Source organism: Gopherus flavomarginatus, chromosome 1 (assembly GCF_025201925.1).
Source record: "Gopherus flavomarginatus isolate rGopFla2 chromosome 1, rGopFla2.mat.asm, whole genome shotgun sequence".
In the NCBI taxonomy this organism is placed as follows: domain Eukaryota; kingdom Metazoa; phylum Chordata; order Testudines; family Testudinidae; genus Gopherus; species Gopherus flavomarginatus.
The window spans coordinates 346028465-346044460 of NC_066617.1; the positions used below are offsets into that span (position 1 = coordinate 346028465).

Consider the following 15996-nt stretch of genomic DNA (forward strand, 5'->3'; position numbering starts at 1 on the left):
GGTCCCGCTTCAGTGGTAATTCAGCGGCGGAGTGTCCTTCCGCCGAATTGCTGACGATGACCCAGAGTTGAAGAAGCTCTGGGGGCCTGGGCCCCATGGGAGTTTTCCAGGGCCCCCGGAGCGAGTGAAGGATCCCGCTCCAGGGGCCCCACAAAAGTGTCCTGCGGGCCCCTGCGGGGCCCAGGGCAAATTGCCCCTCTTGCCCCCCCCCCCCCCCCCCCCGGGGCAGCCCTGCCTTGGAGTGCAAAGATCTACATAACCTAACTGGCTTGGGCCCAGACCACCTGAGAGATGGCCACTCTCCCCGTGCAATATTGCCATAGTGCAGTTCTCTCCGGTTGAAACAGGAGGGAGGTGCAGGCAGGGGGGTATTTTCTGTGCAAGTCTTTCAACTTCGGGAAGTCCCCGCCTCCCTGGGCCCGGGGGTGCCTGGGTTTGTCAAGCAACTTTCTAGACATGTTGTGAAACTCATCGTGTATCTCATGCGTTTGGGGAAAGGCGGGGGCTGAATTTCTCTGAGGGGGCGCGTGTTTGTGCTACCACAAGCTAAAGGAACAAGAGTGGAGGCTAAACTAGACCGTGTCCCCGGGGAGCAGCCTCCAGGGCGCAGCTCTGCCCTGAGGACGGAGCCTGTTCAGGGTTTCCCTGAGTCAGCCTAGCTCGGCCTCCGGCTCGCACACTCGGGAAGCGGCGGGGGCAGCTGGGCTGGGCAGTGGCGCAAGGCGGGAAGGGCTGGGCCGAGGCAAGCTGGGCTGGAGGCTGGGCAGTGGCGCAGGGCGGGAAGGGCTGGGCCGAGGCAGGCTGGGCTGGAGGCTGGGCAGTGGCGCAGGGCGGGAAGGGCTCGGCCGAGGCAGGCTGGGCTGGAGGCTGGGGCAGCGGGTCCAGCCTGTGTTCAGCAGAGGGCGCCCCGCGTTCCGCTGGAGCGGAGCCGGGAGGAGCCTCCTGCGCCGCTCGGCTCGGCGCGGCCGGTTCCCAGCTGGTGCTGCCACGTCCTCTGGGCTGAGCCGGGACTCGGGCGCGGCGCGGCTGCCGGAGCCCCACGTGCGCGGGGAGCCGGGCGGGACGGGGGAGCTGCTGGTGCCGGGCGCTGGGAAGTTGGAGGCGGCAGAGCCAGGACCCCTGGCGGCAAAGACAACTCCAAGTAAGGACGCGCGGCAGCGCCCCCGCCAGCTCCCCGCGGGGAGAGGGGCGAGTCGGGGGGCTGCGGACAAAGGGGCCAGCGAGGGCGGGGTGGGGAGGGAAAGGGGCACGCGGGGGAGTTTGGGGCTGCAGGGAAGGGAGATGAGAGTCCCGGATCAGGGCTTGGAGCGGCATGGGGGAGGGGGGCATGGCTGCTGGGGCTTTGGCAGAGACCAGGGAGTTATCGGGGGGTCCGGACAGGTCGCTGTGCAGACCGAGGGGGACATGGGGGTGCCCAGATGAAGGCTACGTGTGGAGCTACAGGGAGCAGGTGCTTTGGTGTGGCTCGGGAGACTCCCGACGCGGGGCTGCCAGACAGCTGTTCTCCTGCTTGCAGTAAGTGGATTTAACTCCCGGCGTAGAGTCATGCAGGCCAACTTCCTGCGGACTTCGCCACCGCTGCCAGACCCCCACCCCCCAATAGCGTGGGCTCGGATTTACAACCGAACTGAAACCAAGAGGAAACCGGTTCCAAAGGGAGCCCGGTGCTTTGGGGAATCTTTCTTAGTGTCCGAGGGAACATTACAGTGTTTTACTGGTGCCTGGGGACAGACCGGGATACTCTAAGAGCTCCTATATGGTGGGGAAGGATAGTTGTGGTTCAAACAGCTATATTTAAAAAGAAAAGCACCTGGGCATGTAATAATCTGAGCAGAGAGCGAGTCTGGGAGGTTTTGGTAGTTGTAAAAGTAAATTTAGCTTGGCCATAGGAAACCTGAATAAGAGGAGGAAACTCTAAGTGACAGTCCAGAACTGCTGGCTAACATTTCAGTCCTATCTGAATAGTGAAGAGTAAAGGCTGCTTAATTATTAATTTAGAGTAATTAGTTGAATCTTGTTAATTCTTTCATTCTTGATTTATTCTGTGAAGATGTAGACCAAGAGTCAAGGCCTTTAGCACTAGTCGTTAAAAAGAAATTTCCATGGACAGTACTTCACTAGAAATAACAGTTTTTGTTGCTGCCTGTTTCTGTGCTCACCGATTTGGGGTGGGGTTTTTTTGGTTCTGTCAGTGGTTTAAACCAATATCAGTTATGTATTTCCGTTCATTAGTCTAAGAAGAATTACGGTATTTGTTGCTGATGACACATCACAGACTTCCCTTAGATAATTTTATTAAGATTAAATCACTCCCCTTGAAAATAGTTCTGAGTATTCTGAAGACATTCATAAGACATCATTAAATAAGAAACGTCTTCCTTGTTGAATTTTTGGATTTAAGCTCCCCAAACTTTCGGAACAATTGTAATTGAACAATGATTGAGACATGTATTGAAATGGCATACTGAAAATCTTAGGAGAGCATTAAAAAGAGCCCCAGTAAACTGTAGGATAATCCATTTTAAATTTAAGAAATGGGGCTTTGTCTAGTTTTTAGGCCTAATGCGTCAATTTGTAGGGGCAAGACGTGAGTAGAGTTCGGAGGCAAGTTTAATTTTTTGTGTTTTGTCAGTTACCTACAAAAAACTGTTGATGTGTTTATAAGCCGCTTAATTCTTAATGTTTCAAATCTTGTATTGAAGAAAAAGGGGAAAAAAAAACATGATTGTCAGTAGAGATTTCCCTTTCTGTGTTCCCAATTCTGCTGTGAAATCTGCTCAAACTCCTACATCCATTCGGATTACATTGCAGCAGCAGGGCCTTAGCATGTTTCCTGGCCTTTTTCTTATAAAACTCTCTCATCCCAGACGTGTGTTGACAATTATTTTACTGTTAGCTCAAGATTTGTGGCAGAAGCCATTAAAAAAAAAATTGAAATGTGCTCATGTATCTTGTTGAGCTAGATCCTAACTGCATTTTAGAGGCTTAGTTACAACATACAGCCATCTTGCAGTATAGTTGAGAACAAAGTGTCTTTGAAATGTGTTTCTGAACTGTGCTAGAGCTATGGACTTTCAGGTAATATCTGCACTAGAAAACTGAATTATTGGTAATTGAACCAGTGTAAGTACCAGTGGCACAGTATGTCCCCTTAGGCTTTAGTAGGGCCTTCTGCAAAAGGAAAATTTGGGTACAGCGGTCAAATTCCCTTCATTCACTGGGAAACTCAGTAATTACCTGGAGAAATTCCCATAGCTGTGCCCATTTCTCAGGCATTTCCTCAACATGGAACCCTCGATGCTTATGTTCAGCTCAGCAAGGAGGTTTTTGTTGAAGCATTTGAACAGCGGTTGCAGTGAGGTGGTAGAGGGGATTCTGGCAGTTGAAGTGGAGATGCGGAGAGCAGCTTTCCAACTATGTCATGCAGTTATTATGCGTCTTCCACCAATGTCTGGATCAGGGGTCGGCAACCTTTCGGAAGTGGTGTGCCGAGTCTTCATTTATTCACTCTAATTTAAGGTTTCGGGTGCCGGTCATACATTTTAATGTTTTTTAGAAGGTTTCTCTCTACAAGTCTATATATTTTATATAACTAAACTAGTGTTCTGTTGTAAAATAAACAAGGTTTTCAAAATGTTTAAGAAGCTTCATTTAAAATTAAATTAAAATGTTGATCTTACGCCACCGACCCACTCAGCCCGCCACTGGTCTGGGGTTCTGTTCACCTAGGCTGGCAGTGGGCTGAATGGGGCCTGCCGACGGGACTCCGGCTGGCAAGGGTCCGGCAGCCAGAACCCCAGACCGGCAGCGGGCTGAGCAGGACCGGAGGCCGGGACCCCAGCTGGGAAGGGTCCGTCAGCCAGAACCCCAGACTGGCAGCGGGCTGTGCGGGGCCTGCAGCCAGGGCCCCAGACCAGCAGTGGGCTGAGCGGCTCACTGCCACTCAGGGGTTCCATCCGCCGGCTCCTGCCAGCCGGGATCCCAGCTGCCAGACCCGCTCATCGCACTGCCGGTCTGGGGTCCTGGCCCTGCCCTCATACAGTGGGTACCTACCTTCTCCCTGGTTCTGGCCCATTCTCTTCCTCTCTCTGCACTGAGCTGAGGGTGGGAGTGCACTGAGCACAGGACTGGGGGTGAAGGGTCTGGCCAGGAGCTAGAATAAGAGAGGGGGCTCAGGGTTGGGGCAGGAAGTTTGGATGTAGGGCACTTACCTGGGCAGCTGCCATTTGGTGCGAGGGGTGCAGGTGGGAATGTGGGGGGGGGTGCAGGAGCTCCCATTTGGTGCTCAGGGTGGGGATGGGGATGCGAGGCATGCAAAAGTCAGGATGTGGTGGGGTGCATGGGGTGGGGGGGCTGGGTATGTGGGGGGATGCAAGAGTCAGGGCAGAGGGCTGGGGGCATGTGATGGGGGTGCAGGTGTCGAGGCGGAGCTGGGTATGTTTGGGGCTGCCAGAGTCAGGGCTGGGGTCATGGGGTGGTGAAGGAGTCAAGCAGAGGGCTGGGTGTGTATAAGGGGGGTACAGGGCTCAGGGCAGGGGCCTGGAGTGTGTGTGGGGCTCAGGGCACGGGCCTTGGGGGGGTGCAGGGCGCAGGGCAGAGGGCTGGGTGTGGGGGCGGGGGTCAGGGCTCAGGGCATGGGCCTGGGGTGTGTGCATGGCTGTGGAGCTCAGGGCAGAGGGCTGGGTGTGTGTGGGGGGGATCAGGGCATGGGGCTGGAGGGGATAGGCCCCTATTCCACCCCCCTTCCCCAAGCCCCTGCCCCCGCTTTTTCTCTGCCGCCTCTGGGAGCAGCGAGCACGCTAACTCTGCTTCTTCCCGACCCCTCCCTTGCATGGGCCATTAGCTGATCGGCAAGGAGGGAGGGATGGAGAGGCAGAGGAGGGGCAGGAACCCAGCACACTACGGGAAGAGGCAGGGAAGCCGGCAGGACCAAGCTTCTGCCCCTTGGCCCTGCGGGGGGGGAGTGGAGGGCGGAAGGCCGGGCAGGGCAGGGCAGGCAGCAGTGTGCCATTAAAAATCGGCTCCCATGCCATCTTTGGCACGCATGCCATAAGTTGCTGACCCCTGATCTGGATACATGTTTGTCTGTGTACTATACCTGAGGATGATCTTTAGCAGGTAGAATGCTGCTTTGGGGCCTGATCCATAACCACAGACTGGTGGGACTCAGTTGTTCTCAAGACCTGGAACCCACAGCTGTAGCTACATAACTGCAGCACTTTTGTACCTCTTTGTTTAGAACTACACTGCTGTGTTGAGGTAGCCAATGCAGCAGGGTGAGTGGAGATTGTCCTATGAGAGCTGGCTACCCTGCAGAGTAACTAGCCAGTTGGGCACCAGTCTGTGGCTGGGATATGAACAGTGGTAGCTGCTGTTGTGGTGATCACAACAACAGGTGGGATAGGCAGTGTAGTTATTTCCTCACTTGTGGCTTGTGTCAGTTTGCTGGCATACTATGCCTAAGAATATTTTTCACATATTAAATAGGAAGAGAGTGAAATGTGATGTGTGTAGATAAGAGCAGCATGCTAATGAGGTGCCATGATCTGGCACGTGGGACGATAGATACACTGTACTATAAATCCTTTGGCTATGGTGCCTGATATTTTACTATTGCAATAACATTGTAGTTTCTGAAATGCAGTTTGTGTTGTGCTTAATCCTCTTCTTCTTGCCGTTTCACTGCTGGACAAATGACATGACTTGACCAGCTGCTGTTCACACCAGATCGAGCACCTTGACTGGGAATAGTGGCCAATGCTGCTGAAAGCAGGGGTGCTAGTAAGTGGGGTGTCCAGTTTCCCACCCTAGGGATTACAGAGGAACCAAAATGGCTGGGCTTGGGAGGGAGGTGGTAACTGCCACATGTATCATGGAGGTGTGTGTGGGAAAGGGAATGGGAACTGGCAAAGCACAGGGAGAGATGGATGCTCCTGTTCTAAGAGGAGGATGTATCTACCCTTTTACAGTGATGGCAGTGCTCATAAGAACCTGGGAAATTCTGCCAGGTCCAAGCCTGCAAAATCAGCCCTGGTGGTACACTTGACAATAAAAAGCTGCTTAGCTGACTTAAACAGTGCCTCATCCCCAGATTCCCCTCCTGGAGTGAGTTGGGCTCGGTCTCTGCTGCTGTGGCTAAATCCCAGTTCTGCACACACGGCTCTTGACAATGTCTCAGGCATCTCCTCTTCCAGTTTCTGTGGTCTGTGTGGTTCATTGGCTACCTTCTTGTCCCTCACCCTGAGGGGTAAGATGCATCCATGTTGGCCAGTAGCATCTTTGGCTGCCTGGCAGAGTGAGGTTGCCAGACAGCCCTTGTGCACACACGGGATTCCAAGTTTGAATACTGGTGCCTGGAGTTTATAGTGCTGGCTGCAGCAATAGGTGCTGGGGGGTGGCATTCCACTTGACTCAAGTTTAACTTGCTTTTACAATCACTTGCTCACTGAAGTATCTTATTTCCACCTCCTCTTATGGCTCTTGTGAGGTGGAGATGGGAGTTCCATCGTGACCACAGGAGAAAGGGCTGGTGGCCAAATCCCTGTTGGGGTCTCTCAGTGAGATTGTAGACTGTCTCAGGCTGACGCATGCATTTGGAGGAGGGAATGAACTGGCCATTGCAGGAGCAACTGCATTGCCCTTCTGACTCCCTCCTATGCATGCACAGGCCTCCACGACTACTGCAGGCTTAGTTGTTTTCATGGTATCAGCTCTGAAAATATAGACATGGGCTTTTTATTCATACGTGGCATTTTTCAGCATGTGAGAGACCCTAGGAATCTCCTTGAGCGCATTGTTTTGTGCTGACGTTCTCTGGCCCGACAGTTGCGTTGTCTTTTTGCCTGAACTTTTCATTCAGTTCCCGATAAAGGTGACAAAGTCTCTTGCTTTCTGCATGTATGCAGAAGAGCTGAGGCAGCAGCTGGGCCTTGTGATAATCCATGAAGCTCATGGTTAACCCTGTTTGTGGATATAGACATATTAACTTGGAAGGGCCTCGCTATCCATGGATATGAAAGTCTTGTCTAGAATCGGGAAATTTGTGCTGGTATTAACTGCTTCAATGAGTTTGCAGTGTTATGTAGGCCCTCTACACAACAGCGAGCTCCTTTTTGTGCTGATGCAGTATGTCTAGGTTGTGGGTTTGCATTGGCATAATTACATTAGTGCAGTTACAATGGTGCAAATTTCTGTAGTCTAGATGAGCCCTAAAACAACTGCTGAGAATGGGGGTGGGAGGAAGTAGGCTCAGTACATTAGTGCTGGCAAACTGCAGATCGGATGCTATGGGGCTGCTCTACATATTTAGCCACAGGAAGATGAATTCATCTGTTCCTTCTGCTGTGGGTCTTTAGACGGACCTGAGCCTTGAGGGGGTGAGAATGTGGTATGTTCTGTTGATCTCTGTATTTTTTTTCCTCCTGAGTTTAGTTCTTTCTTCCTATCCTGTTCCATTTGGTCTCTTGCTCCTCTTTTTTGTGCTTTTGCTCTGTGGCTTTTGTCATCTCTTCCTTTTTGTATGTGAGATTTTTTTGCTTTTGAAAGTGAAGAGACTAAAGAGTCTTGCCTATTTTAGTAATTAAAAACTCCATGGCCCTTTTCACAAGAGATGGGGATCCCCTGTCCAAATGGCTCTTCAAATTTCCAAAATTAGCTAAATTACATTTGGAAATAGAGAGCTTACAAAGACTTTTCTCACAGATTTACCATTATTGGTAAAATTCTAATCTGAATAAATAATTACACTGTACTGATTGGACTTCCCCCTTTTGATTTCAGGTGGATGTAGTAGACATTTCCTGTCCTGAATAGTTGCTATATGCTTACAGTTGCTTCTTAAAGAAGGAACTGGCTGCATTTTGGTGGTGGATGTATCCTTTATTGGTAAACTGTGTGGGATCATTTGGGATGACAGGCAGTTGAGTGACTTTGTCTCTACCCCCCCCCCCCAGTGATATTCATTGTTGTGGGATCTGCAGTCTGGTGACCTTAATCCCAAGCTTTTTGTGTGGGATATTGATAAAAGCAGCACCCAGAACCAGGTGTAAGCTGTGTGGGCAGGCAAACACAGCAGCATTCTAAATGCACTTCAGTCCAGACCTGCAATGACCTGTACTCTCCTGATTAGAGGCTGCCAAATGTGCCAAATTATTTTTCTCATTTATTATCTTAGGCACAGAACTTACTGTCTAAATGATGATACAAATTGGACACACTGGGAGACTCGGGGGAAGTTGCTGTCATAGGGAATGGTGGGTGTGATGAGGGCACTTTCACTGCATTTTACTAATATGGTTTAGAATCTGTGGGCTTTCCAGAAGGTGGTGAATTTGGAGGAGGAATATGAATGGAGAGAGTGGGTGCCTGGTGCACTTGGATAGTTGTGACATACTGGAGTAGTGTCCAGTGTGGCAGAAGGTGCTAAGAGGAGCTTAGGGATAATGATAGGATGACAAATGGGAATGAAGATATGGAGGTAGATATTACCACATCCAAGGTAGAAGCCAAACTCAAACAGCTTAATGGGACTAAATCGGGGGGCCCAGATAGTCTTCATCCAAAAATACTAAAGGCACGTGAAATTGCAAGCCCATTAGCAAGAATTTTTAATGAATCCGTAAATTCAGGGGTTGTACCATACGACTGGAGAATTGCTAACATAGTTCCTATTTTTAAGAAAGGAAAAAAAAGTGATCTAAGCAACTATAGGCCTGTTAGTTTGACATCTGTAGTATGCAAGGTTTGGGAAAATTTTTGAAGGAGAAAGTAGTTAAGGACATTGAGGTCAATGGTAATTGGGACAAAATACAACATGGTTTTACAAAAGGTAGATCATGCCAAACCAACCTGATCTCCTTCTTTGAGAAGTTAACAGATTTTTTAGACAAAGGAAACACAGTGGATCTAATTTACCTTGATTTCAGTAAGGTATTTGATACGGTTTCACACGGGGAATTATTAGTTAAATTGGAAAAGAGGGGGATGAATATGAAAATTGAAAGGTGGATAAGGAACTGGTTAAAGGGGAGACTACAACGGGTCATACTGAAAGGTGAATTGTCAGGCTGGAAGGAGGTTACTAGTGGAGTTCCTCAGGGATCGGTTTGGGGACCAATCTTATTTAATCTTTTTATTACTGACCTTGGCACAAAAAGTGGGAATGTGCTAATAAAGTTTGCAGATGATACAAAACTGGGAGGTATTGCTGACACAGAGAAGGACCGGGATATCATACAGGAAGATCTGGATGACCTTGTAAACTGGAGTAATAGTAATAGGATGAAATTTAATAGCGAAAAGTGCGAGGTCATGCATTTAGGGATTAATAACAAGAATTTTGGTTATAAATTGGAGACACATCAGTTGGAAGTAACAGAGGAGGAGAAGGACCTTGGAGTATTGGTTGATCATAGGATGACTATGAGCTGCCAATGTGATATGGCTGTTAAAAGATCTAATGCAGTTTTAGAGTGCCTCGGGCGAGGTATTTCCAGTAAAGATAAGGAGGTGTTAGTACCGATAGACAAAGCACTGGTGAGACCTCATCTGGAATACTTTGTGCAGTTCTGGTCTCCTATGTTTAAGAAGGATGAATTCAAACTGGAACAGGTACAGAGAAGGTACTAGGATGATCCGAGTAATGGAAAGCCTGTCTTATGAAAGGAGACTCAAAGAGCTTGGCTTGTTTGGCCTAATGAAAAGCAGGCTGAGGGGAGATATGATTGCTCTCTATAAATATATCAGAGGGATAAATATCAGGGAGGGAGAGGAATTATTTAAGCTCAGTAGCAATGTGGACACAAAAACAAATGGATATAAACTGGACATTAGGAAGTTTAGTCTTGAAATTAGACAAAGGTTTCTAACCATTATAGGAGTGAAGTTCTGGAACAGCCTTCCAAGGGGAGTAGTGGGGGCAAAAGACATATCTGGCTTTAAGACTAAGCTTGATAAGTTTATGGAGGGGATGGTATGGGATAGCCTGATTTTGGCAATTAATTTAGCAATTAATCTTTGATTATTAGCAGGTAAATACGTCCAATGGTCTGTGATGGAATGTTAGATGGAGTGGGATCTGAGTTACTACAGAGAATTCTTTCCTGGGTGCTGGCTGGTGAGTCTTGCCCACATGCTCAGGGTTTAACTGATCGCCATATTTGGGATCGGGAAGGAATTTTCCTCTAGGGCAGATTGGCAGAGGCCCTGGAGGTTTTTCGCCTTCCTCTGCAGCATGGGGCATGGGTCACTTGCCGGAGGATTCTCTGCAGCTTGAGGTCTTCAAACCACGATCTGAGGACTTAAGAAATTTCAGACATAGGTTAGGGGTTTGTTACAGGAGTGGATGGGTGAGATTCTGTGGCATGCATTGTGCAGGAGGTCAGACTAGATGATCATAATGGTCCCTTCTGACCTTAAAATCCGTGAGGCAAGTGTATGGTGCTTTTGTGATTTAGCCAGAAGAGCACCAGAAAGGAGGCTGAGGCCAGGTGTACGCTACAAACTTGTATTAGTATAACTATGCTGATTAGGGGTGTGAAAAATCCACACCCTTGAGCGACATAACTGTGACAACCTAACCCCTGGCATACACAGCACTAAGTCAATGGAAGAATTCTTCTGTTCTCCTCACTACCACCTCTCTAGGAGGTGGATTAACTACAGCGAGGGGAGAACCTCACCCATTGCTGCAGTGAGTGTCTACACTGAAGGGCTACAGCAGTGCAGCTTCAGCATTGCAGCTGTGCTGTTGTGGCATTTTAAGGGCTTATCTACACTACCACGTGGAGTTGATTTAAGATACTCAACTTCAGCTACGTGAATAGCGTAGCGGAAGTTGACATACTTAGATCTACTTTCTGCGGTGTCTTCACTGCAGTAAGTCAACAGCTGATGCTCTCTCATCAACTTCGATTACTCTCCTCATTCTGATGGAGTACTGGAGTCGACAGGAGAGCACTCAGCGGTCGATTTATCGTGTCTATACTAGACACGATAAATCGACCCCCGCTGGATTGATTGCTGCCTGCTGATCAGGCGGGTAGCGTAGACAAGCCCTTAATGTAGACGTATACTCAGTTTAGTTCCAGCAGCCCAGCTGTGTGCTTGAGGGAATCAGTGGTTGTGGTGTAGTCACGTCTTCATTAAAGCGCTGCAGCTGTGCGCTGGAGCCCTGTATGAGAAGACAAGCTCTGAGACTCATTATCAAACGCAGTAGTGCTTATTATCCAGGCCAGAATTTGAGCTTGTGGCTAGTGCATTTAGCCATTGTCCTAGCTGGCCTCTGATCCTCTTCCCTTTCATGATCTCTATTTTATCTTCTGTGTGGATTGTAGATCTTTCTCATTAGGCTTTTTCTAATGATCCTTTGCTCTGTACACTCATTATTCTGTGTGTTTTCTTCACCAATAACTTTTCCCCAGATGTGTTCTTTATTTGCCACTCCTCTTTTCGGTTATTTTTAGTTACATCCCTTGGTTTTATGTCTTTTTTTTTTCCTTTTAAATTTTGTTTACACTTGCTCTTTCTTTGCTTTCATCGTCTTATATTTTACTCCTTTCAACTTTTATCCTCAAAGGAGCTGGTTTCACTCTTGGAGAACAGCCCTCCCCTATTGATTGCCAGCTGCTTCTGTTGAAACTAATTTGCATTCTCCACTCTCATTGTGCTAGTCAGAGCACTAGTGATTTTGAGTAAAGCTCTTTCCCCAAAGGCTTTGCTCAGAATTGTCTCTGTATTGCACAAAAGGAGCAGAGAATAAAGAGCAGCATCAGTTGTAAAAGCTGCTTTTGCCTAAACCAATGTGCTTGTGTCTTTGTCGCAAGGAAAGTAAGAATGTGGCAGCCTTTGCCCAGGGCACAAATGACTCCTTGAGAGGAAAGAGTGCTCTTGCCCGGGGAAGTGAGTTATATTGCGCACCCTTTTACAGTGTGTGTGCCACAGAACCAAAGCAGTTTGACTGAGTCTGTTTGTTGCCTCAATCCTGTTGTTTACAAGCAGTTACCTGGCTGTGATTTTTGCCCAACAGCAGCACTAAAAAATTTGATTAGAGAGCAGATGTACTCAGGTTAAAGAGCCATGATTGAACTTCCACAAACTTGGATAAAATCATGAGCAAATATTTTTAAAATGTTACGGTAACTTTTAATGCTGTGGGCACTCTTTATTCAAGACTTTCTCCTTGCACCTTGTCTTGATGGGGACATATGCTCGCCTTCAACCTGTCTTGGTTTTGGGGTTCCCACCACTCTTTGTGTATGTGTGACCATGTCTTAGGTATGCTGGGCCCTTGGGATTGGAATTCAGATCCACCTCCTAATTACACCAAAATCCTTCGTGTTCTCCGGCAGTTTTACCCATATTATTAAGTTATCCCCATACCCTTTTCCCCCTGTGTCAATTTGCTCTTGTTTGACACTTTTGAGGGTGTTTCTATGTATATGACACAGTGCCCTAACTGCCAGGGCTTGGAGAGGAGCTATATAAACAAACTATTATTAAAACTCAACCTAGATGTCTTGGATTTTGTATTTCATTTCCTAGCATGGCTGACGGTCAGAAGGAGATGCTGGTAACATCTTACATGTTTATATGTCACTTTTCCATTCTGTGGGGTCTTAATGTGCTTTATAAATATGGCCTCAATCCTATAGTCATTTACACTCAAAGTAGTCCCATTAAATTCATGTATAAAGTTGCTTACCTGCATGTTTACAGGATCAGGGTCTATATGGAACTGCTTTATTATCACTACAGTGTAATGACCTCTGGAATAAAGGCAGCAGCTGTTTAACGATGTTCAGCAACATGACAGTTTAGGACAGAAACTGAAGAATAAAATATCTAGTTTGAAACGGCTTGGGGAATTTAGGTTGGCAGAATGCAGTGACCTGTATTGAATTGCAGGCAATTTTAATAGATATTTCCTTATATTCATTCTGTTTCTCTTGTTTGACTTACTTAGGGACAAAGTCCAGCTCTGTGCAGTCAGACTGTGCTCTTATAATCTAGTGTTTGTAACCTCACCTATTGCTGCTGTCTGGTCTTGTTGGATATGGTGTTAGCTTTAATACCTTAAGGCCAAATTCTGCTCCTTGGAGCACAGCATGTGGCTCCTGTAGAATTTGGTGTATCCACATGAGGGTATCCAAGGACACAATTCATCCCTTCATGTGCATATATTCACAAAATATGATTGAGCTGTAACTGCAATGAGAATCATAATGTTAAGTTTCCTGATTCTTGTGTAGAATCTCAGCTATAACAAGTTATTAACTCTTTTTTTTGTATTTAGAACACTTTCAATTTAAGTCATATTCTGGACTGAATTTTTTTACCTTCCATTGTTGCAAGTACGACGTAAGATTTACTGTAACTGAGACTCAAGAAAAAAATATTTCCATTTTTTTTCCATTTGTGTACTGCATTTGACAGCAGCGTCACTGTTTCCCCCCTACTTAGTCAATCACTGAAGCCTTGTCAACACCCAGGAATAGCTACACTTCAGCAATCAGTGTAGCAGCACTCTTGCTAACCCTCAAGTGTAGACAGAGATATGCAGTGATTGACCTAGGAGGTAAAAAAATGCTTGCCCTGGACTAAATAGTAGAGGTCAACACTGATACAGCTACATTGGTTGCTGGTGACTAATTGTTGCTGAATACAAGGGATGATTACCAAATACAAGGAAAGATTGATAAGAAATAAGCAAACAACAGTATGGTTTCACACGTGGAAAAGGCACAATATACACCATTGTGAACTTGAAGTTTATATTAAAACGATCAATTGAACGGGGAAAATGGCACTGTTTCGTTGACTTCCAAAGAGCATTTGACAAAATCCACACCTACAAATTGCTCGACATATTAAGATCTGTAGGGACTGATGGATACAAACTCTGAGTAATAAAACAAGTATAGAGGAACGAGAAGGCAATTATAATGGGAGATGAAAATGAAAATACAGTAACTCCTCATTTAATGTTGTAGTTATGTTCCTGAAAAATGCGACTTTAAGTGAAACGATGTTAAGCGACTCTAATTTCCCCATAATAATTAATGTAAATGGGGGGGGGTTAGGTTCCAGGGCAGCTTCCCCTACTCTGCAAGCACCAGGGATGGAGGGGCTCACCTTCAGTCCACCTACTCCACCCCTTCCCCCAAGCCTCCACCCTTGACCTGCCTCTTCTCCCTCCCCCTTTACTTCACACACTGCATCCTGGCTCCTCCCCCTCCCTCCTCTCCCTTTTGAATGCCGCAAGCCAGCTGATTGCCACGTTCAAGAGGGAGGGGGAAGGCCCGCCAGTCCTCGCTCCTCCCCCCTCCCTTCTGTCCAGGGAAAATCAGCTGGCTTGCTGCATTGGGGAGGGAGGGGGAACCTGTATGCTGAGTCCTTGCTCCTCACACCTCACATCTGCCTCCAAAATATCCTGGACAGAGCAATTTACCAGTGAAAAAGGACTGGAGATGACTCGAATGCCACAGACCCTTGTCAGAGATACTATGAAAAGAAAGATTAAATTTGTAGGGCACATTTTAGGTGATTCAGTGTGTGATGCATGTTTATGGGCACTGGAAGGGAAAGGTGATGGCAGAAGACCATGAGGCAGAAAGAGAAGATCTTGGATTGATGATATGATATCCTGGGTGGATCAGAAGGACTATTCATCCACAAAGATTAGCAGATTGTAGGGAATTGGGCTACCATGGTTTCAAACCTTCAATAATGGAGAGGCTATAGAAGAAGACACAATTGTTGCTGAATTGCAGCTATTTATTGCATAGTGTAGACAAGGCCCTTGATGGTTTCCAGCATTGAGGGAAAGACACTCACAGACAGCAGTAAGGGGGGGAGAAACATTTAACAAAATAGGAAATGGTGACTGTAAAATCAAAAAATTTGTCAGGAAGTCATGGAGTAGGAGTGGGGAGAAAAGGCGGTAGGTCTGATGCTTGAAATTACTTTTAACTTAAATTAACTAGATTTTGAGCTAATCCACTTGCAAGTGTCCTTCTCTTCACAATTTAGGTTGTGTATTTAGTTTTTTAAAGGACCTAATTCTAATAAGCGCTTGCATGATGTTTTTAAAATGTCACTGTAATCAGTTTGATGTTTACATTTCCCACTCAAACATTGCAGCATTCTGCTGGTCAGAGAACCAGAAAGAGAAACCCGTCTGTTATCTCTGTGTCCAAGCTGAGTGCAATGCAAAAATTAAATGGCACAATGGGGGAAAATAAACTCTACTTTTAAAATCTTTCTCCTGTTAATAATCAAATGTATTATTATTATTACTAATACACATGAGGACCTGTTTTGTTTTTTTTTAAGGGGCTTTAATTTTCATATTCCTTTAGGCGGAGATTTCAGAGGCACAAAGCAACAGCTAGGTGTCCAACTTCCAATGGGAGTTGAGTACCTAGTGGTCCTCTGTGCCTGTGAAAGTCTCCCCCTTAGTTTTCTTTTTAAGAGGAAAATAGAAGTGCGTGTGCATTTGACTCTTTGATTGCATATCAAGGGTCTGTGTGATCTCCAGTCATTAGCTACCTAGGGCTTTTCCCCCATCTTTACGGTGACAGTGAAAAGAGCCCAGAGCTCTTGAAGTCTTTCTGCTGAATGCCTGGCATCGCTGGACGGCACATGCTGTGGCAGAGGTCTGATCCTGTATTCCTTGCATGCCTGCGTTTTCACTGACTTTAAGTGGGAATTTGGGGTGCCTGAAGAATGCAAGATGGGGCCCTAGCAGTGATGCACCTTGACATGCGTGACCCCAACTGTAATGATATTTAGTATTGAAAGGAGCTGAAGAATTCATTTTAAAGAGTGTGCCTGGACCGTCCCTTCACTGTTCATTCCCCTTTGTTTTGATCCAGTACTTTCGGAGCTGCTTGAGGCTGTGGTGTGTTTTTGTTTTATGGCACTGTTGTCAGTGCCTGGGTTCTGAGTAGGGCTCCTCTGGAACAGAGTTGGCTTCTTTCCATACGTTAGCTGAAAAAG

At 47.0% G+C, this 15996-nt stretch overlaps 1 long non-coding RNA gene across 1 annotated transcript in view; it reads left to right on the plus strand.

The window, feature by feature from the left end:
* Positions 1–838: 838 nt before the first annotated feature.
* The window catches only part of LOC127045991 (uncharacterized), a 40379-nt gene continuing 25221 nt past the window's right edge, over positions 839–15996 (plus strand). Inside the window, exon 1 of the long non-coding RNA XR_007772890.1 lies at positions 839–1141. This is a non-coding gene — a long non-coding RNA (uncharacterized LOC127045991). The remainder of the gene's footprint in view (positions 1142–15996) is intronic.